The sequence below is a fragment of the Bos taurus genome, chromosome 6 (assembly GCF_002263795.3).
Source record: "Bos taurus isolate L1 Dominette 01449 registration number 42190680 breed Hereford chromosome 6, ARS-UCD2.0, whole genome shotgun sequence".
Classification (NCBI taxonomy): Eukaryota; Metazoa; Chordata; class Mammalia; order Artiodactyla; family Bovidae; genus Bos; species Bos taurus.
Genome location: NC_037333.1, coordinates 14,407,864 through 14,432,133, shown reverse-complemented (window position 1 = coordinate 14,432,133; position 24,270 = coordinate 14,407,864).

The following is a 24,270-nucleotide window of genomic DNA, read 5'->3' as shown; positions in this document are numbered from 1 at the left end:
AATAGTCATGTATGGATGTGAGAGTTGTACCATAAATAAGCTGAATGCCAAAGAATTGATGCTTTTGAACTGTGGTGTTGGAGAAGGCTCTTGAGAGTCCCTTGGACTGCAAGGAGATCAAACCAGTCAATCATAAAGGAAATCAGTCCTGACTCTTCATTGGAAGGACTGATGCTGAAGCTGAAGCTCAGATACTTTGGCCACCCTATGAGAAGAATTGACTCATTTGAGAAGACCCTGATGCTGGGAAAGATTGAAAGCAGGAGGAGAAATCAGTGACTGAGAAAGAGATGGTTGGATGGCATCACTAACTTGATGGACGTGAGTTTGAGCACGCTCCGGGAGTTGGTGATGAACAGGGAAGCCTGGTGTGCTGCAGTCCATGGGTTCGCACGATTGAGTGACTGAACTGACCACATTTCCTGCCAAAGAGTAGTCTTCCCCGTGAACCTTGGCAGGCCTGGTCACTTGCTTTTGATCACTAGACTTTTGTGCAAAAGACACTGCATGACTTCCAAGGTTCTGTCACAAGAAGTCTTGCAATTTTCAAATGGATTCGGTAGAATGTTCATTCTCAGGGAAGCTTGGTACCAAGTAAGAAGTTTGACTACACAGAGCCACTCTTCTCTGAGAAAGTTCATGCTAGTTATGTGAAGAGATAAGGGAGAAACACAGGGAGAGGGAGAGAGTGGGAAACAGGGAAGAAGAGAGTGATAGAGAGATGCCCAGCCCTGCTGTTTTGACCTTTTAGACAAAATACGAGACATACGAGAGAAGTTACCTTGTATATTTAGCCCACCCACTACCTGACTTCAACTGCAAACTCACATGGTAATTGTCTAGCTGGTTCAGTCAATCTGGTAGTTGGGTAATGCTTTCTTTATCTCTCTCTCTCTCTCTCTCTCACACGCACATACACACTCACACACACACACACTCAAACATGTGGCATATGCTTTGGTATCAGTTGGGAGGGAAGCTGAAAGGACCTTAAAAAGACTTTACTTAAGTAAAGTCTGTCAAAAATGTCAGCTGACTTATGCATTTTAAGACTTAGAAACAAGAAGTGTGAACAAAAAGACTGTTCAGTTCTTATGCAAAATCTATAGGAAGCATTTCTAAGGCAGTTGCTTGCCTATTAAGAACAAAAATGTTTGTCTCAACCAACTTCTCATCTATACAACAAAAGACCCTCAAAGGAAGAAATGGCTTCAAGCTAAGCATAAGAATTAGGGTGCTGCTAGCGATGGCACCCCACTCCAGTACTCTTGCCTGGAAAATCCCATGGACGGAGGAGCCTGGTGGGCTGCAGTCCACGGGGTCGCGAAGAGTTGGACACGACTGAGTGACTTCCCTTTCACTTTTCACTTTCATGCATTGGAGAAGGAAATGCAACCCATTCCAGTGTTCTTGCCTAGAGAATCCTAGGGACAGGGGAGCCTGGTGGGCTGCCGTCTATGGGGTCACACAGAGTCGGACACGACTGAAGTGACAGAGCAGCAGCAGCAGTAAAATATTGCTTCAGCGTAAATAGTTTCAAGATTCTTGGGTAAGACCTCAAAAATATTCACAGCATGCTTGGTAGATCCGCTCAAGTAGACCATGGATCGGCAACTTTTTCTGTTAAGGGCCAGATAGCAAATATGGGTTTTGCAGGCTACATAAGATATAAGCCCCATTTTCTTTTTTTTGCTTGTTATAGCATAATACACAGAACATAAAATTTACCATTAGTGACGTTTACCGCACAGTGTTATATGACCATCACCATTGTCAAGTTACTGAATACTTTTATCACCCCTAAAGGAAAACCCATACTCATTAGGCAGTCACTTTCCCAGCCCCTATTGAGCCCTCCCTGCCTCTGAAAACCACTTTCTGACTCTGTGGATTTCCCTTTTTAAACATTTTGAATAAACAGAATCTTAGAATATGTGGTCTTTTGTATCTCCCTCCTTTTGTTTAACATAACAGTTTTAAGGATCATCCCTTGTACACTGTAGCATGTATCAGTGTTTCATTGCTTTTAAGAGCAGAATAATAAACATCCCAATATATGAATGCACCAGGTTATGTTCATCCGTTCATCGGTTCATGAGTATTTGGGTTGTTTCACCTTTTGACTGTTGTGCACAATGCTGCTACGAGCATCTATGTACATATTTTTCTTTGAACACTTTTAGTTCTTTGGGGTACATACCCAGCAGGGGAATCACCAAACGTAGTGAAGGTGTTAGTTGTTCAGTCACGCCTGACTCTTTGCGACCCTATGGACTGTAGCCTGCCAAACTTGTCTGCACATGAAGTTCTCCAGGCAAGAATACTGGAGTGGGTTCAGTTCAGTCAGTTCAGTCGCTCAGTCGTGTCCGATCTTTGCGACCCCATGAATCGCAGCACGCCAGGCTTCCCTGTCCATCACCAACTCCCGGAGTTCACTCAGACTCACGTCCATCGAGTCAGTGATACCATCCATCCATCTCATCCTCTGTCATCCCCTTCTCCTCCTGCCCCCAATCCCTCCCAGCATCAGAGTCTTTTCCAATGAGTCAACTCTTCGCATGAGGTGGCCAAAGTACTGGAGTTTCAGCCTTAGCATCATTCCTTCCAAAGAACACCAGGACTGATCTCCTTCAGAATGGACTGGTTGGATCTCCTTGCAGTCCAAGGGACTCTCAAGAGTCTTCTCCAACACCACAGTTCAAAAGCATCAATTCTTCGGTGCTCAGCCTTCTTCACAGTCCAACTCTCACATCCATACATGACTACTGGAAAAACCATAGCCTTGACTAGATGGACCTTTGTTGGCAAAATAATGTCTCTGCTTTTGAATATGCTATCTAGGTTGGTCATAACTTTCCTTCCAAGGAGTAAGCGTCTTTTAATTTCATGGCTGCAGTCACCATCTGCAGTGATTTTGGAGCCCAAAAAAATAAAGTCTGACACTGTTTCTACTGGAGTGGGTAGCCATTCATTTCTCCAGGGGATCTTCTCAACCCAGAGGCTGAACCCAGGTCTCCCATACTGCAGGAAGATTCTTTACTGTCTGAGCCACCAGGAATCGCTGAGTCATATGGCAATTCTGTTTAATTTACTGATGGGCTGCTAATACTATTTTCCACTGTGACTGCACCATTTTACATTCCCATCAGCAATGTACAAGTTTTCTAATTTCTCCACGTCCTCACCTGTGCTTGTTATTTTCTGATTTTATTTATTTTTTAAAATTAAAACCATTATAAAGGTGTAGAGTGGTCTCTTAATGGGGTTTTGATTTGCACTTCCCTAATGACTAATAACGCTGAATTTAATTTTAATGTGCTTTTGGTCATCTATAAGTTTTCTTTTTTTTAGTAAAGTACATATTCAAGTCCTTCTGTTGTTGCTGTTGTTATTAAGTTGCTTAGTCATGTCCAACTCTTTTGTGACCTCATGGGCTGTAGCCTCACCAGGCTCCTTTGTCCATGGGATTTCCTGGGCAGGAAGACTGGAGTGGGTAGCCATTCCCTTCTCCAGGGGATCTTCTAGCCTCAGGGATTGAACCTGGGTCTCCTGTATTGCAGGTGGATTCTTTACTGTCTGTAGGAGAGCACAGCAACCCACTCTAGTCTTCTTGTCTGGAGAATCCCACGGACAGAGGAACCTGACAGGTTGTTGTCTATACCATCTGAATCAACAGGGAAGAGTGCTAAATTAAATTATTGTCAAAGGGAGGCAGTCAATTGTAATGGCTAAAAGTCAGATGGCCTGGATCAAAAGCCTGCTCTGCCATGTGCCAGTTGGGTGAGCTTAGACCAGTCATGCAACATTTGCGGGGGTGGGGGGGGGGTGGGGGTGGTCTTTGCTTCTTCTCCTGTAAAATGGAAATTATACATTTATCTCCTGGGGCTGTTGTGAGAATTAAATGAATTGACATATACAAAATGCTCAGAAAAATGGTTGGCGTTGACTAAGCATGAAGAAGGTATTACCCATTATTTTTATTGTTACTATTAACACTAAGCAGATATGCATAAAATCAGACCTAGAAACACAGTGCCAAAAGGTCAAAGCAATAGCAACCACTGAACTAAAGTTTCTGCCCATATTGATTAATTTAAGAGGTGGGAATTATTGTCTTATATCTAAGGAAATATTGACTTAGAGCTGTTGATTATCTTGTCCAAGACCACACAGCTAGTGACATACAGGATTTGTTATTAGGCAGTCTAGTTTTAAAACTTGTCCTCTTAACCTGTATATCTTCTTACATGCTATCATAAGAAACAGAAATACGGAGAGGAAACAATTTATTCTGCTAGATTGCCGGCAAGGCTTTGCAGAGAAGGCAGGTTTAAAAATTCCCATGTGGATCAGAAGAAAAAAGTTTCTAGCCAATGTTTCCTAACTTTTTGTAGGGTTTTTTTCTCAGTTTCCCAAGTTGTTTTTGTGAGTAGAAGGGAGAAACCTACACTACTTACCTAATGGTTTCTATTAAATGTTGAGTTTTACTTAAGCATTTAAGTTCAGTTTTACAAATCTTTTCTTTTTTTTACAAATCTTATTCTAGTTTGAAATATATATTTTTTATGTGAAAGTAGAACAGTTATCTCTCAAGAGGCAGTTTGATTAAAATTCATTAACTGAAATTGAAAGCACTAAATTTCCCTTTTATAATATAAATCAGTCACATTTTCAAACTTAGTTAATTAAGTTACCTTAAATGTCTTCAAATGCATGTATAAATTTTTAAACACATCCTTTCTTTTTTTTTAAGTTTCAGGTGTGCTACATAATGATTGACATTTGCATACATTATGAAAAGATCACCACCACAAGTCTAGGAACCATCTATCTCCATATAAAGTTATTATGGTGTTATTGACCATGTTCCTTATGTTTTATATTAAATCCCCTTGGCTTATTCATTAAACAACTGGAAGTTTGTACCTCTTAATCCCCATTATCTATTGCAGCCATTCACCCCCAATTTCTTTAAACACTTAAATATTTAACCAATAACTTCATTGCCCTAACAAGGAGAAGTTTCCCAAATGCTTAAATGGCTTTGGAATTTGGATAAATAAATCTTAAAAATCAGTATTTTTAAAAACAGAATTTTTTACCTTCATTTTGTAAAATGTAGACCCTTATCTATGTTAATTGGGAAATTCGTTTTTCTAATTATTCATTTTTTTCTGTTCTATATTAAATGATCCTGAGTCCCAAAGACAGGCTACTAATTATTAGAATATTGAAGTGTAATTCAACACTTAAAAAAAGATTTATATTGCATTTTACTTTTGGGTGATATAGAACATACTTTGATACTGTTGAGAAGTCATTATTATGATGATCACTTACCATTGAGTTGGTTCACCTCTTTTAAAAAGCGTTGATAATACACTTTTGGATAAATAACTTGTATTTTTTGATAAAATGTCTTAAAATATATTGTAGTTTAGATTTTCTGTACTTTCATTAAATTTATATGTCTTCCTAGATTTTTTTTTTTAGTATCATCTTGTTTCTCACCACTCTTTCCGGCAGCAGAACATAAAAATGTTTCAGAATGAGGAGATTTAAGGACAACGCCTCCATTTTTATTTATACCACATCAAAACATTTGTCTGTATATTTATGTACACAGAACTTATTTAGGTAGTCACGGGAAATCAAAAGTAGCAGTGCAAGGAGAAATTGAATCAAGATTATTTTTACATATATCAAATATGATAGATAATTTTTATCAATGGAATGAAATAAAAGACTGAAAATGAATCAGTTGAAGTAATTTTGGAGTGCTAAATTGCAAAAGGAAATTCTAAAAAGCCTAAGAAATGAATGGCAAAAATGAAACAGAGGGAATAGCAGGTCTTTTCTGGGAGAAGTAAAATATACAAGAAGATTTCTATGAAGATTTTGCTAATGGAACTGTTCTGAACCAGGACAGTGGAAAACGATAAAATCCTTTGATTGTCTGCAACTTTATTTCTTTAAAGAAAGTGGGCAAATCTTTGGCAATGAGAAAAGAGGGAAGGAGTTATTTTTATAATACCGGATAATAGCTTGAAATCCCAGAGTTACTAAATGAATTCAGACTAAGCTATTTTACTTTAATGCAGGAATCTGTGCATCTTTACATCTTTGGCAGAAAATGCTCTCAGGGTTTATTTATATCTTTCATCCTCTTATTGTTCACTCAGTGAATCATGGTATTATCTGTTCATTGTTTTGTTTCTTCCAGCAATACTATAGTTCATGTTTACCAGTAATTTTGTAACATTCTTTCTTTCTCCCAAGTAAGACAGGATGCCAGAGAAGGCTTACTTTGGGTGAGAGTTATCCTGGGTTCCCCCATAGGTTAGAGCAGCCTTGTTCAGGACCTGCTACTTCTGGGCTATGCCAGGCACCAAACCCTTCCTGGGAATCTCCTTTGTGAGTGTGGGAGGACTCCTATCATTTTTTTCCTGAGGTCACTTAATAGATTCTGAAAGCCTGATCTGGTTCTTCCCTAGAGAAGGTCTCACCAAAGTTGGAGTAAAAAAAAAAAAAAAAATGTCTATGTTTTGAGCTCAGAGAATGTGAATACATTGAGTTTGATTGTCCCATCTTGCATTTTATGAAGAGCCCGCATTTAGGATAGTAAAGATGGAAAATGCACCTCCCACAGTAAAGCCTGTGAGGGCAAGCGCTCTCTTTGTTCATCATTGTTTTTTCCATAGGCACTTGAACAGTGTCCCCTTCAGTACCTTTGCATAGATTTCAATACCAAATTTGTTGGATGGGCTAAGAAATGAAATAAGAAAATGAAATCTTACTGTTTTGTTCTGGAAAGAATATTTTAAAAATTTGTATTGAGATATAGTTGATTTACAATGTTGTATTAGTTTCAGGTGTACAGTAAAGCAATTCAGTTATACATATACATATTAATTCTTTTTTTAGATTCTTCTCTCATATAGGTTATCACAGAATATTGGATACACTTACCTGTGCTATATAGTAAGTTCTTGTTGGCTATCTATCTTACATTGATATACAATAGAATGTGTAAATCCTACTGTTTATCTTCCTTTGCTATTTATTGTTTTGGTTCATCTTCAATAAAGCTGAGATCTTATTGTATGAAAAAATGGGAAAATGTATTGCTTATAAATATAGCATTATGCATATGGAAGCTTAAGATACTATATGTTGTCTTATTTATATTTTACTTTAAATTTTGGTTATTTATTTGGATGTTAGTATTGAAATCATGTAAATATGATATAAATGACTGTTACAAAAATTGAGAATGAGAAATTTCAACAGCTGAACATTTTATAAATATTCTATAATTGCATTTTGAATATTTATTAATTCTAAATTTAAGTTCAGATGGTTAAACCTGAGCATTTCAATTCCTGTTAGCCTTTTTAAAAAAGATTTAAAAATATAAATTAGGTGTCTAATCACTTTCAATTTTTTACCATTGCTCACATTTCCAAAGTGATTTCCTTAAAACATATAAGACTCTCTGAAGAGAGAAAAAAAAGAGAAACAACCATTGCTAAATGAGATGGCAGAAATATTTCCTGTGTCTCTCTACTTCATTTCCCACTCACTCTCTCTACCAGTTTGCAATTAACTCAAAAACTTTTTTATAAAATGGAGCAGTTACAAAGGGCATATATGCACATACATATTCAGGCCTATGTAATATCTTTATAATTTGGCACCTTTAGAATAAAAGAGGAAGGTGTAAAATGCCTTGCAATCCAGTATTCATTATGAAAGGTAGCTACAATCAACAGACAATTTTTTTTTTTAAACTAAAAATCCCCTATTAATCAGGCAGGGAAAAGTCTATGTGGTAATGTAGCAACATTTGTTATTATTTATTTCTTTTTCCTAGTTCTTTCAGAAAATGAATGGCAAAAATTAGTTAAGAAAATAAAAGTACTATGTTTTCTCTCTATGATTCTGTGACCCTTTAACTTGTCTAAAGCCAATATGATAGTAGATGAAAGAATATTACAAAAATATTTTAACTTGTAAAAACTCAATCTCAGTTCACAGCTTACTTTTCATGAGTATCCTTGTCACTGCATGTATAACATAGCTAGGATATATGGCAATTGGTGAGTTCCCTATACTCTAGTGGGGTTTCCGTCTCTCCCTCTTCCTCTGTCTGTCTCCCTCTTCCTCTCTTTCTCAATGATAATATCAATGTACATAAATGGTTTTATATTTGGCTTCTCACAGTGTTCCTGAGAAGGCACATTTTACATATACATGTACTATTTAGTATTTGTAACTCCACGACAGAGACTCACCTCTTTCAGAGACAGAAAGAGTTCAGAGAAGAGGTCACAAAGAAATGGTTTATGCCTTCACGATGATCCTTTACATCTTCATTTGGATCGTTCGTTGTTTGGGGAGGGTGATGTAATGGACTCACTGCCTAACTAGGAGAACTCTCTAAGGTCTTCATGGCAGCCATATCAGGAAGGCAGGGCAGAAGGAAATTCTCCATCTTTGTAAAAGAGTAAAAAGTTCTTAGACTCCGGTATATGTGCTCAAATCCTACTGGAACCTGAAAATCAGGCTATCAGCATTAGTGTGATTCATTTGTTTTAAGTATTTTAATAGACCCTGGCACAGTGTAAGCATTGAGTCTCATGGTTAAATGGAAATAAGAGCATAATTTGATACATATAACACCCTCTTGAATTTGAAATTATAGCAACCCAATGGAGCACCAAAATAGAAACTTCTACTTTTGTTAACTATGTAAATAGGGCAAACTGATTGCCCTGGAATTCATGATTTTATCACGGTTCTCTTTTAAAAGCTTATGGCTATGTCGGCCTCATTTTTTTGGTTATTGCTAATTTGGATTAATGCAATATGCTAATAACTATGATGCTACGGATAAAGATTATGGGAATGGGAAATGATAACAGGAAAAAGAAAATCAACCCAGATTTTACTGAAAGTTCCTGGAGAAAGAGTTTAGAAATGATACTCTAGTGTTCCCCAAACTCCATTAACCTAACGGAAGAGGAATGTGTGTGTGTGTGTGTGTGTGTGTGTGTGATTTTGATATGCCCACAGTTGGTTGAAGATAGATTGGCAGTAACAGCTGCCACCAGTGTCAACAATCAAGTACAATGAAGTGTGGCAACCCCCCAACTGTTTTCCATTCAAATGAGTTATGAGTTCTCACTGTTCGGAATCAATCTAATTTTAAAAAAGAATATATATATATACGTCTAGTTGTGAGAATTGGGGAATATCCACCTGGCAGGGAAATTTTCATGCTTTGAAAATCAGTGGAAAAAAAGAGATTACATTAGATCAATCAAAGTCACTAGAAAATGTTAAAGTGAGAAAAATCAGAGTAGCAAGAAATAACAAAAAAAGCAATCCAGAGGAACACATTAATAAGAACGAGTGTCAGTTTTGCTTGGTCAAGGACTTTGCTACAGAGGATCAGAACACGGAGCACCATGTCAGCAATGCGCAGAGGCGACTGCAAATGGCAAGGGGCCTGCTCCACCCCCGACATCAAAGCCTAGTTGGAGAAAAAAAAGGCTTGGTTTCTTGTCACTTAATCCGACATTACACACTTCTTTTAAACATCAAAAATGCTGCTCAGCCTTTGGATTGCTGGGCATTCTTATGACTAATCCAGCCTTAATTATAAAAATTTTATATTCCCTCAGTTTCCTCCCCCTGCACCACCAAATGCCTGCTTGGAGCAGGAGGCATTGAACACAGGTGAAAGGAAAGTAGGGAATATGGTATGGTAAAAGGGAATTGCTTCTTACTTAGTGGTCAGAGTTAGCTTGTATGTTCTAGTAGTATCTATGTAAAGATCTTTTTCATAAAAACATTAATTCAACTTCAAGTTATCCCTTTGCTTGATAGGAAAATTAGTTTTTGTTTTTATTTTTTTTTTCCTTTCTAAACTCTTCCTAATAGATTGCTCTGAGGTGTCTTAAGTGGTACCAGGGTCTCACAGGTCCCTTCAGGCTTCTCTTCTCAAGAGGTAAAGGCTGCATATTTCTTTTCAAACAGATTTGATCCAGGGATGCTGATTTGTGATTTTTTTGTGCCTTGAGGCCTAAAAGTACATGCCATTTGTGTCTATGTACTTGAACTTGAATGATGTCAAGTCACAAAGTTAGATAAATTACTAGGAGAGCAAAATAAAGAAGTTATTTCAGGCAATTCCCATGAATAGCCTAAGCTGATGGCTTCCTCCTCTTTTCCTAATGATTAACATGGTCTTGTCCTTTCTCTCCCCATAACATCTCTAAATGCTTGAAGGCAATTAACATGTCTCTTTTTCAATTGTCTCTCCTCTAGCCTGAACATGCCCATCACACACAGGTCTGCCTTATTTCCAAACCTTTTATCAGTTCAGTTGCTTTCCTTTGAACTCACTCCAGTGTGTCTTTTCAAACATATGATATCCAAAACAAGAACACAACCCAAGGAGGCCAAGATGGAGCAACTCAAAGCTGTGAAAGTGACTTCTTTCTTTTTGCATTCCACTTAAAACCTAGTCGCATTAAAGTCTTTGCCTTTATTGGAAATAGATTTTTGTTAATCCCTCTAAGTCTACTGCCCACAATCTGTAACACCAGAGCCTTTGGTACTATTAAACTTCCTCTTGTGTTAATGTGAACAGATGATTCCTTCACAGGACTATTTCATCGCTGATTTCAAGCAATTTTTCCAATGTAATGAAAGTCATTCTGTATTATTATCTCTCTTCAATGCTCTTTACAATCATTCATTAGTGTGTTGCTTGTGAACACGTTTAATAATTGGTTATCCTTTTGATTCTGTTTCTAATTTACAACACATCATTGAATTATACGGTGGAGGAAACAGTGTATAATGTACATTCTTTTCCAAACGTGGCACTGGTCTATTAGCAATTATTCTTTTGCCCCAAAGATCAGAAATGGTAGGATATCCATCTTTCAGTAATTTCCTCTACTCCATATTTTTCTGGTTTCTCTATAAGAATGCCACCCTTGCATCTGAAGGAGGACAGGTGTTAAGGGCAGCTGCGCTGGGTCTCTTCTGGCAGTCTCCCAGCAATGAGAGTCCTCCCCCGCCCCCTCTCCTGGAGCTCAATCCCCAATTCTCCTCACCTCCTTCGCAGACCATAGATATGTTACAGTTGGAATGGAAAAGCTACCATCCAAGCTGGGATGCATAATGCCTAATTATTAATAAAGTCTTTGTATTTGCAAATTTACTAGTGATGGATGATGACAAGAAAATACCACTAGAGGAAATGGCTTCAGGAAACTAACACTGGACTATTTTTTTGGAGGAAAACTGTATTTATAAGAAACTTTTCATAAATTATATCTTATGAGATATATTTTATTTATTTCTTAGTGACTTCTAAGAAACATTTATTCCTTACCAATACCTGGCAGTCCATCCAAACAGTGGCAAGATTTACCCTTCATATCTGAGCAACCTTATGTTAACTTTTACAACATGGTAGCCCCCAGAACAAGAGAGAACTTTATCAACAGTGTTCTGAAATATAGTCCTGAGTGGTCAGTCACAAGAGCAAAACTGCTTTGAAATCTTGTATTTTATCCAAAACATTGATATGAATTTAAAATTTTACTCCATTATATGCCTGCGGTTGATTTCATATAAAAGGAAAAATTTAGATTCAATACCAGCTGAATTCTCACCTAGATTATTTTTCTTTTGCTGAAAGTCTGAAGCTAAGATGACTAACATTTATTATGATATTGTAACATGTAATATAATTATTGATTGTTTTTTGCCTGATTTTTGCCGCAACATCTAAGCACTGGAGGGAGGACAAGAAGGACTCACAGACACTGGAGCAGTGACTCGCCACATCGGTGATGCTACACCAATATTTGTTGAAAGAATAACTTAACCTCATGTGGCTCCCTTTGCCTCTGATAAAGGAAATTTTGGAAATTTTATACTCCTTTGTGAGATGCAGGGAGTTAGAACATCTCAAGATTCATCACCTGATCTTGAAATGACTGTATCATCTAGCCAACTTGAACAAATAAACCAGAAGACTTGACTCCACAGACTTCTTTACATAGCCCTAAACGTACTGCACTTGATGTCTCTCTGCTTGCTTGTTTTCCTCACTTAACTGAGTGGTGAAGAAGGAAGGGAAAGCCTGGAGGGCAAAAATAGTACATTTACCTCTCTATTCTCAGTGAACGAATTGAAGGGCTGAAGGAATGAGTAAATGCATCACTGGAGGATTGCATGATTCTGCCTCAGAGGGCAGGTAAGATAAACTTATTTTTAGGTGATCCATGATATGGTCCAATATATTTTAAGGTCCTCCATAATCTGATTCTTTTTCAACTTTATTTTCTATATACTGATCAATATATATACTGATCAATATAGGAGGTGCTTGGTATGTAGAAGGAGCACAATAAATGCCAGATTTCATCCAAATGCTGGGTAGTATGTGTGTGGCAGCCAACAGTGCTCAATAAAGGCTATTCTCACCATTCCATTGTCCTAGTCTATAAATTAAGCAACAATATTTACTAACTTACTATGCTCAAACACACACATCTGTATCCCAAGCTCACATTCACTTTAGTTATTCATCTGTGATTTCCCTGTTCTTAGAAGACTGGGCTCCTTTTTATTATCTGCACTCAAATGCAGTCCAATTTTCACCTCTTTTCTTCTGAACTCTCCAGCCTCTTTTAAGTTTCTCATCCAAGAATAACTATAGTTGACACCCCAAATGAGTCTATTTAATAATATTATTTTGCATTGTCAAAAAAATCACTGCAGAGATAGTCTTTTCTCTCCAACAAGAAACATTCCCTAGGATTAAGATTGTGTATAGACAGCAAGTTTTCAAACATATTTTTTGACAGATTGATAAATATCTGTCTTTCATGGTTCTTAACTTTGTTTCTTTCTCTTTAATTATCACAGTTCATAAGCTAATGAAAACATGGGAGGAAAAAATATTAAAACATCGCTCCCGTGAAAAATTATTTAAAATTCCTCTAGTTTGCAAGCACCCATTTGAGTGCTTATTGGAATGAAAGGCCAACATGATTTAGTTAAAGACTGAAATGTTCTCATGTTTATTTGTGGGATCAGTTTTGCAGCTCTGGATGACTTTAGACTTCATGGGAGTCATTTTGCAGGAAATTGCAAATTATTCTGCATCAATTTTCTTTGTCTCTTATTCAATGCTGCCTTAACTTGAAAGGAAGCAAGACTTTTCTTCTCCTGAGGGCTGTTGTAAATTGATTTGGGAGCAGAAAAGTAGAGAGCAAAGGAAACATCTTCTAACCATCACATTTAAATGCCTCTTCACTTTTTGAATACCACATCTATTCTAATAATAAAAACTCTGAATGAAAAAAAAGTATTTCATTTTAGAGTATATTTTCTTTATTCAGTATATTTAGATACATTTAAGTTTCAAATATGCTCTTTTTAATATAGTCAAAGTATCATCATCTATGTATTAGTTATATGGCACTAATACTTTCCAGAAGTTATAGCAATATCCTTTTACTGTTTACTTAGTACTTGTTTCAAAAGAAGATTGCATTAATCTAGCTAAAAAAAAAAAAAGAAAAAAAACCTCAAGTACCTGTGTCTCTTGTCTGTTATTATACTCATAGCAGATTGCTAGGGTCCTAGAAAGACGAAAAGTCCCAACTACAAAGACAGAAATAGAGCATGCTATTTCCACATTTTGACCAGCAGTGATAGTTAAAGGGTATGAGAGCATGTGAAGATACAATTTTATTTTTCCCAAAGCTTTGTTGGAGGTATAGAAGAAACAGTCTAGACATGATACTGGATTAGGAACTAACAACAAGAAGTTAGTGGATTATGACAGCGGGAAAGCGTAATCTTCTGAAGACTTTGTTGGGCTTACCTTGTATGTCAAATGTCAGTTCTTTTTTTGCACATGTTCTAAAGACAATAGCATTGTTGATAATTTGGCCAGTGCATTTGAGAAGATGCTTTGTTGGAACCAGTCTGCCTTTGGCACACGGAGGCAGGACTGTGTTGAAACAGCAGAAAGGAAATGCCAAGGAAGTTTCTCCAAAACTATAATATCTGTTTACATTTTTGTGTGGGTGAGAGAAAATGAAGCCTCTTGGTAAGTTAAGAGATGAAGCGCTGAAAACATACCGTGGAAAGATGTTACCGTCACAAAACTTTAAATGTACCTTATTTTGTGGAAACTGACACAAGGAACTTGCTGAGGAATGACGCTTTGGGTTAGGCATCAACTTCTGAGGCGGTTTAATGAGAGACTGTGTGATAATATGAAGAGAAAGAAAGTAGCCGAGGGATGAGTTCTCCAGGGTTGTGTTTTACACACACTTCAGATATGTTGCCCAGATCTTTAAAGGAATGAGTCACTCCCAGGCACTCTCTTGACCTTTTATAAAGGATTTTTGTGCTCTTGTTTTGCCATTTTTACAGTGTAGCCTCAGAGAAGACAGAGGGCATGGGCTTCCTTTGAAAATCTTGCCAAGACAAGTATGGTGTTGGGAGAAAAATGTGCCCTGGGGATTTTGAATGTGCGACACCAGGGCTCTACTTGCAGACTTTCCAAAGTCACTCACTCTTTCGGTAACTAACAGCAGCATTGGTGATAAAAATTCACCCACCATGGGACTATGTCTCACCACACCACTGTTATTCCTGATTTTCTGCTCTAAGCTGAAGTGGTTATTTTTAAAAGGTGAATAAATTTTAGCTACAGGTAGTCCTTAAATATTACATCATCTTTTAAAAGAATGAGTAAAGGCAGTGCCCGGGGTAATTATCTCCGTAGTTTGAGTGCCCCTTCTTTGCAAATTATCTCCAAAAGACAAGGAAATTTAGGGCATGCGTGTACTTTGACTTATGTTCCTCTCTGATCGTGATCATCTTACTTATTTTTCTGCTTGTGGAATTTCACCTTTTAAAGGTTATTCTTTTTTTCTGTTCAAATGATGTATAGGCATGTTGTACTTTATTTGAAAGTTACCACTTTTCACTGCAAAGCTATTTGCATTCCGATGGTAGTTGAAATGATTGGGATATCCTTATTTATTTATAGCTAGATAGGTAATAACCATACATAGAAGGCATATTGATGATAGTTTTCCTTTATTTATATTTCCATAGGTCATAATTTCCTCAAAAGCATTTTTCCTGGCCCAAAATTTATACTAGATAGCTCCTGTGCCCCACTTTGACATGGTTGAGATATTTAAGTCATTTAATATTAGTCAAATGCAATTATTAAATATAAGATTATTTATAAATGTAAGATTATGCAATTATTAAAGTATACGACAAATGCAATTATTCTCCTTGTAAGAAAATGGTTTTGAACTTTATATCACTCCTTTAACTCAAAGCCAATGTAGTCCTCATCAGGGGAGGAGAATACAGCCAAATCTAAAGAATAACAATTAAATAAATTTTTTTACATTAAAAAGATTTTAAAATGTTGAAAATTATAGTTTTGTACATTAAAACTACAGATAGACCATCTTCCTGACTTCAGAAGTTATTTCATGCTTTTAAAGACATAAAGAGACTGGAATGAGACAAATCTAATTAAATGTACCTTAAATATAGAAAAATACCTAACTCACTTCCTGATTTAAAAATAATTCGTTGGGGGCCACTGAAGCCAGAGAGTGATGTTATTATATATTATACTTGTGTCTTAGGCTGATAATGCTGTCTTCAGTACTTAGGATGGGTTGGGAAGAAAGAACAGTCATCAGGAAATCCAATCAGCTTCTTTTGAATAACTGGACTGAGTTAGTCAGCAGTCATAGGATTGTACATGAAGGAACTGATGAAAATTTTCTCATAATCTAAATGGATAGGGATTAGAAACTGTATTTAAGAAGGAGGGGGGAAAAGAGGAACTGAAGACTGGGTGTTTAAAACCTGAACAACTCTGGGAATTACAATGACACTGATCCATATGAAATGTAGAAGGGGGAATGGATTTTGAGAGGAAGATGTATTTCATTTAGACAAGAAAAGTGGATATATATCTATATCCTTGTGGTCATGACAATGGAAATCTAGATTGAGGATATATATATATCCTTGTAGTCAGACAAATGGAGATCTAGACCAAGGGGCTAGATTTAGACTGGGCTTAAGAACCAAGTGAAATATAAAAAAAACAAGGGTAGAATCACAGGTAATGAAAGGAGGAAGAGGAAGACTCGGGGCAAGAATATCATGTGAATGAAAGCACCCAACTCCTCCAGACACCCTGCCACCACTCTTTCCTGTATACGACTAGATTCCCAAAGAAATTAAGAATTCAGTAGCCGGAAAGGAAGGAGAGATCTAAATCAGCATGACATTCAGAAAGAGTGTATCACTTGCTTCTTTGTCTGTTCCTGACCGTGATTCGTGTGTCTAACATTTCTCACTGTCATAATATGCGTTTACATGTTCATTTATTACCTGACTCTTCCCCATTAGAATATATGATTCTCAGAGTTCAAGACTTACCTGTTTATGTCTTTATTACAACTCTCAAAAAGCATAATTTTTGAATGAATGGAAGTTTAACATCATAAAAACTCTGAGGAACTTCAGAGTCTAGAGGTTGGGTAGGCACAGAGATACTGAAAAGGACACTGAGAGTCTTTTGGAAATCCTCATTACTGTAGAGGAGCAACATTCATGGATATTTCATAGATGACATACTGATAAAGCTTAATTTATCTTCTAACTCACAGTGATGACGTCAGGTTAGAGAACAAGCAAGAGAGGAGAGACATGAAGTTGGTCCACTGGTGAAGTCTCCATCTGTACCAGACACCTGCTTTAGTACTTTACTTTTAGACAGGTATTTTAGTGGGGCTTCCACCTGAAGGAGAAGTCAAAGGGATAAAACATTTTTAAAATTAATTTATTTATTTATATTGGAGGCTAATTACTTTACAATATTGTAGAGGTTTTTGCCATACATTGACATGAATCAGCCATGGGTGTACATGTGTCCCCCATCCTGAACCCGCCTCCCTCCTCCCTTCCCAGCCCATCCCTTTGGGTTGTCCCAGTGCACCGCCTTTGGGTGCCCTGTTTCATGCATCGAATTGGACTGCTGATCTATTTCACATATGGTAATATACATCAGATCAGTCGCTCAGTCGTGTCCGACTCTTTGCAACCCCATGAATCGCAGCACGCCAGGCCTCCCTGTCCATCACCAACTCCTGAAGTTCACTCAGACTCACGTCCATTGAGTCAGTGATGCCATCCAGTCATTTCATCCTCTGTCGTCCCCTTCTCCTCTTGCCCCCAATCCCTCCCAGCATCAGAGTCTTTTCTAATGAGTCAACTCTTCACATGAGGTGGCCAAAGTACTGGAGTTTCAGCTTTAGCATCATTCCTTCCAAAGAAATCCCAGGGCTGATCTCCTTCAGAATGGACTGGTTGGATCTCCTTGCAGTCCAGGGGACTTTCAAGAGTCTTCTCCAATACCACAGTTCAAAAGCATCAATTCTTCAGTGCTCAGCCTTCTTCACAGTCCAACTCTCACATCCATACATGACCACTGGAAAAACCATAGCCTTGACTACACGGACCTTTGTTGGCAAAGTAATGTCTCTGCTTTTCAATATGCTATCTAGGTTGGTCATAACTTTCCTTCCAAGGAGTAAGCGTCTTTTAATTTCATGGCTGCAGTCACCATCTGCAGTGATTTTGGAGCCCAGAAAAATAAAGTCTGACACTGTTTCCACTGTTTCCCTATCTATTTCCCATGAAGTGATGGGACCAGATGCCATGATCTTCATTTTCAAAATGTTGAGCTTTAAGCCAACTTTTTCACTCTCCACTTTCACTTTCATCAAGAGGCTTTTTAGTTCCTCTCCACTTTCTTCCATAAGGATGGTGTCATCTGCATATCTGAGGTTATTGAGATTTCTCCTGGCAATCTGGATTCCAGCTTGTGTTTCATCCAGTCCACCATTTCTCATGATGTACTCTGCATATAAGTTAAATAAGCAGGGTGACAATATACAGCCTTGAAGTACTCCCTTTCCTATTTGGAACCAGTCTGTTGTTCCATGTCCAGTTCTAACTGTTGCTTCCTGATCTGCATACAAATTTCTCAAGAGGCAGATCAGGTGTTCTGGTATTCCCATCTCTTTCAAATTTTCCACAGTTTACTGTGATCCACACAGTCAAAGGCTTTGGCATAGTCAATAAAGCAGAATTAGATGTTTTTCTGGAACTCTCTTGCTTTTTTGATGATCCAGCGGATGTTGGCCATTTGATCTCTGGTTCCTCTACCTTTCCTAAAACCAGCTTGAACATCAGGAAGTTCACAGTTCACATATTGCTGAAGCCTGGCTTGGAGAATTTTGAGCATTACTTTACTAGCGTGTGAGATGAGTGCAATTGTGCAGTAGTTTGAGCATTCTTTGGCATTGCCTTTCTTTGGGATTGGAATGAAAACTGACCTTTTCCAGTCCTGTGACCACTGCTGAGTTTTCCAAATTTGCTGGCATATTGAGTGCAGCACTTTCACAGCATCATCTTTCAGGATTTGGAATAGCTCAACTGGAATTCTATCACCTCCACTAGCTTTGTTCGTAGTGATGTTTTCTAAAGCCCACTTGACTTCACATTCCAGGATGTCTGGCTCTAGGTCAGTGATGACACCATTGTGATTATCTGGGTTGTGAAGATCTTTTTTGTACAGTTCTTCTGTGTATTCTTGCCATCTCTTCTTAATATCTTCTGCTTCTGTTAGGTCCATACCATTTCTGTCTTTTATTGAGCCAATCTTTGCATGAAATGTTCCTTTGGACATGTTTCAGTTATTCTCTCAAATCATCCCACCCTTGCCTTCTCCCACAGAGTCCAAAAGTCTGTTCTTTATATCTGTGTCTCTTTTCCTGTCTTGCATATAGGGTCATTGTTACCATCTTTCTAAATTCCATAGATATGCATTAATATACTATATTGGTGTTTTTCTTTCTGACATACTTCACTCTGTATAATAGGCTCCAGTTTCATCCACCTCATTAGAACTGATTCAAATGCATTCTTTTTAATAGCTGAGTAGTATTCCATTGTATATATATGTAACACAGCTTTCTTATCCCTTCGCATGCTGAAGGACATCTGGATTGCTTCTTATACTGTTGGTGGGAATGCAAACTAGTACAGCCACTATGGAGAAAAGTGTAGTGATTCCTTTAAAAACTGGGGATAAAACATTTTTGCATGGGTTCCTTCTCAAAGTGAATTGCTACTCCTAGCAGAAACTTGTCAAGCTTCCTCTCAAGAAGACAGCAAATGATATCAGAAACTCTGTATCACAGACTTTCTCCTCCAGGGGACCAGAGTGAGCCAAGCAGCAATTTTTTCATGACAGAGAAAAAGTACTTGACCTATCAAAATATATAGGAGTCAGAAATTGCACAGCAAAGTATTCAAGGGGATAGCACATTTATGAAACTAAATCTGATGTCAGATGTAAGAAGAATATGCAATTGCTAAAGGCTGTACAGTGATAAAGCACACACATTTGTAGAATTAAAAACTATACTGGAGGCTGCAGAGAGAACACTGCAAAAATAGAATTAACAACATAGAAAGTGACCCAATACATTCTCCCACTAAACTGATGAAAATTGATGGGAGGTAAGGCAAGAGAGAGAGAGGGAGGGGGGAGAAAGAGATTCAGGGAGTACAATACATATATGATAAGGCTTCCCAAAAGATAGTAAAAAATACTTATAAAGAGTATTCCAATAACAACAAAAAGAAGTAGAGATAGAATATAAACACTATTTAGATAAATAATAAAATTTCCTAAAGTCAAGATTGTCTGCATATTCAAAGGGAGAAATGTTATTTTCATTGTTCATGTACAAAGAAAACATAAATACTACTGATATTGTAAAACACTAATACATCTTTGAAAAAATTACTCCAAAAGAAATTACAGTTGCCTGAGAGACATTAATTAAAATTTAGAAAGTTAAATGTGGGTGATTGAAGTTAAAAGACTCACAAAGGGCAACACAGTCAGCAAAATACAGAGTTTAAAACAAAAACTGTGATTAGTAGGGTTATAACTTGTAAGAAACAGAAGTAAACCATTAAAAGAAAAATATATGTCAAAATTATAATTTAATTATGATAAACGTGGTAAACACAGTATTCAGATAAATATTTAAAAAGTACTCAAATCTACTAGTTAACATAGACATGAAAAAAAGGCAGAAATCTCTTTAAAAACACTAAACTGAGAAAATTAAAAGTGTTGATAATATCTAGTTTTGGTATATAATTAGAATCACAGTATCTGTCAATATTTAAAAGGTATATATCAATTAAGCAATTATATTTATAAAATTTTATTCAGCCCTGGATGTTTCAAAAGATTGAGGGCAAGAGGAGAAGGGGACGAAAGAGGATGAGATGGTTGGATGGCATCACTGACTCAGTGGGCATGAGTTTCAGCAATCTCCAGGAGATAGTGAAGGACAGGGAAACCTGCCATGCTGCAGTCCATGCAGAGGGTCACAAAGAGTCGGACATGACTTAATGACTGAACAAAGAACAACAAATTCAGCATATCTATTTGCACATGTGTTTAAAGACTTGATGGACCTTTGCTGGCAAAGTAATGTCTCTGCTTTTGAATATGCTATCTAGGTTGGTCATAACTTGCCTTCCAAGGAGTAAGCGTCTTTTAATTTCATGGCTGCAGTCACCATCTGCAGTGATTTTGGAGCCCAGAAAAATAAGTCTGACACTGTTTCCACTGTTTCCCCATCTATTTCCCATGAAGTGATGGAACCAGATGCCATGATCTTCGTCTTCTGAATGTTGAGCTTTAAGCCAACTTTTTCACTCTCCACTTTCACTTTCATCAAGAGGCTTTTTAGTTCCTCTCCACTTTCTGCCATAAGGGTGGTGTCATCTGCATATCTGAGGTTATTGAGATTTCTTCCGGCAATCTTGATTCTAGCCTGTGCTTCTTCCAGCCCAGCGTTTCTCATGATGTACTCTGCATATAACTTAAATAAGCAGGGTGACAATATACAGCCTTGACGTACTTCTTTTCCTATTTGGAACCAGTCTGTTGTTCCATGTCCAGTTCTACCTGTTGCTTCCTGACCTGCATACAGGTTTCTCAAGAGGCAGGTCAGGTGGTCTGATATTTCCATCTCTTTCAGAATTTTCCACAGTTTATTGTGATCCACACAGTCAAAGGCTTTGGCATAGTCAATAAAGCAGAAATAGATGTTTTTCTGGAACTCTCTTGCTTTTTTGATGATCCAGCAGATGTTGGCAATTTGCTCTCTGGTTCCTCTGCCTTTTCTATAACCAGCTTGAACATCTGGAAGTTCACGGTTCACGTATTGCTGAAGCCTGGCTTGGAGAATTTTGAGCATTACTTTACTAGAGTGTGAGATGAGTGCAATCGTGCGGTAGTTTGAGCATTCTTTGGCATTGCCTTTCTTTGGGATTGGAATGAAAGCTGACCTTTTCCAATCCTGTGGCCACTGCTGAGTTTTCCAAATTTGCTGGACTGAACTTAAAGACTTAAGTGAAAAGGTAATCATTGCATTACTTATTTAAAAACACAAATCTAAGAGGAATGGATAAATTTTGGCATAATACACTGAATTATTATGTTTCTGCTTCAAAAAAAAAAAAAACAGTAATGAAAGCAAATAGGCAAACAACGAAAGCAAAAATTTCCTCACTTGGAGAAACCTCGGAGATGAATTATTGTAAGAAGAAAAACAAAGATGCACATATACTGTATTTCTCATTTTATTATAATAATAAAACTACCTAAGCTTACTCTCTCTCACTCCTTCTGTTATAAACACATAAATATACAGTCATAAATATTCATACATGCTAGATATATAAATGCATACATAGCCATTTATGCATATGTTCATAACTGTATATATTTATATAACTATATAGGTACATACACATGTAAATGGGAAAATCAGAGTTGATTGTAATGTAAATATGAAATTGTAAGATTGTGAACAATAATATTAACAGAAATTATTTCTTTGGAAAGGGCATATTGGACCAAGTGGAGGGTGAATTTAACTTTTTCTTCTATTTAATTTTATACTTTTTGAACTTTTTGCTGTGACCTTGGAATTACAGAAATAACTAAGATACAACTATTTCAGTGATTAGATTAACAAGATTAAAGATAATTTAATCAAAATCTATGTTTTTTAAGTTGTATTTGACTCTTTTGCAACCCCATGGACTATATAGCCCACCAGGCTCCTTTGTTCATGGGATTTTTCAAGAAGATCCTGAAGTGCGTTGCTGTTTCCTTCTCTAGGGGATTTCCTGGACCCCAGGGATTGAACCCATGTCTCCTGCATTGGCAGGTAGGTTCTTTACCACTGAGCCACCAAGGAAGCACATATATCCTTTCTACATGCCCTCAAAACCAGGATTTAGGTCATTACATTGCAATTAACTCTCAGGTAAATCAGCAATTTCTTTAAACAAATGTAAGCAGAGAATTTTTGTTGAATGAGGTGTAGAGTAGACAGGTGAGGTTGGGGTAGAAGAGAAGGGAGGGGTGGGCAGAAGGAACACTCAAGTCCTGATCACCTCATTCAAGCTGCTGCAGGAAGCTCTGAACTTTTCAGTCCCAGGAACAAATTAATTTTCTTCATTTCCTAGCTTCTTTGATATTGGGTTTTCTCATGCTTGCAGTATGAAAATTCCAAATTGAATCAAAGAAGTAACACAAAATTTTCAATAAAGTGTATACTTTTGAGCATTTGATGGGGAAAATAGGCCATGGTAGTAGTCATGAGTTTGGGGATTTATTAAGGTTTCAGTTCGTATCCATTCTGAACATCAACTGCATATGGTAGTTGATTCAAAGTCACTTTTGACATGTGTCATCTTTACCGTCTTTGTTTACACTTTCTCAGAGTTACAGATGATGGAAGATATTGTGAGTGGTTCATGACAGGTTTAATACTTTATGGGGATACTACTTTGGAATTTGAAATCTGAAAGCTGTCTTGACATTTTCCTGATGTCTTTATTGTCTCCGTGGTCAGCCTCAAGTTGAATTCTGTCTTTAACCACCCCCCCCACCTCCTTTCTCGGTTTTTCTCACTACTGGGGAAATAGGTCCAATAATTCAACAAAAGAAGCAACCAGCTAACAAGAGACCTTTCAAGTAGATGTCATCTTCTAGTGGAGAATTATTGCACTATATATGTTATCATAGTTAGAGCAGAAGCACTTTGAAGATAAAAATAAGTTATTTCTGCTACATACACTTTTGCACCAGAAATGGTAAATATGCTCAGCTCATACCCTGTAGTGAAAAGAAAAAATTTGGAGGAGCATAGGCCACATAATTAGGAAAAAAAGTCTATTCAGGTAATATTCCACATGTCATTACTAAAATATTAGTCTGATAAGGAATTCACAGAAGATATTATTTGACTAAAATAATAAGAAATCTTTAAAATTTCCATCAGACTTTCTAAAATAACTTTTCACCTGATTAAATAATAATACTTATTCCTTATAGTGAATTTTTAACATTTAAAAAGCACTACAATCAATGCATTAGTTTTGAGTTAGCACTCAAGTGTTTAAGTGAATAGGATAAAGACCAAAAGACTAAACACATCTAGTTAGTGACTATTCACAGTTTTGTGGACAAAGGTGTTTCAGAATCTGTAGATTTGTAGCTCCTTAGGGGCAAATATCCTCTGGTATCCAAAAGTTTCTTTCATCTGAACTCAGAGTTCAGTAGCTGTATGCTAGAAATCTGTTGAAAGTTGGCCTACCACAGAGGTGAAGCTAATAGACATTTTTCCTCATTTTCCCCTCTTGTGAAGTAGACAAAATGGGCCAGTGACTCAAAGAACCGTGAAAGGATTAGGAGCTGGGTGGAAGCAAATGGATATTGTCTGGAAAAACAGTCACCATCTTCCTGCTAATCTGAAATGTCTCCTGACCCAAGAGCGGATCTCCCACCTTCACAGACTTCCGGAAATGTGATTTCCATGCTATATGGTTAACAGAATGGGCTCTAGCTGCAACTTATCTGAGTTAGATGCTGATTCCTCACTTGTTTTTGTAACCTTTGGGCAAGTAAGTTACTAATTTTGTCAGTTCTTCAGTTTCCCTCTCTGCAAAATGTGGAAGATGTGACATCATAACTCACAGGGTGATTTTGTATGAATTGAAATGTATGAATGCTGA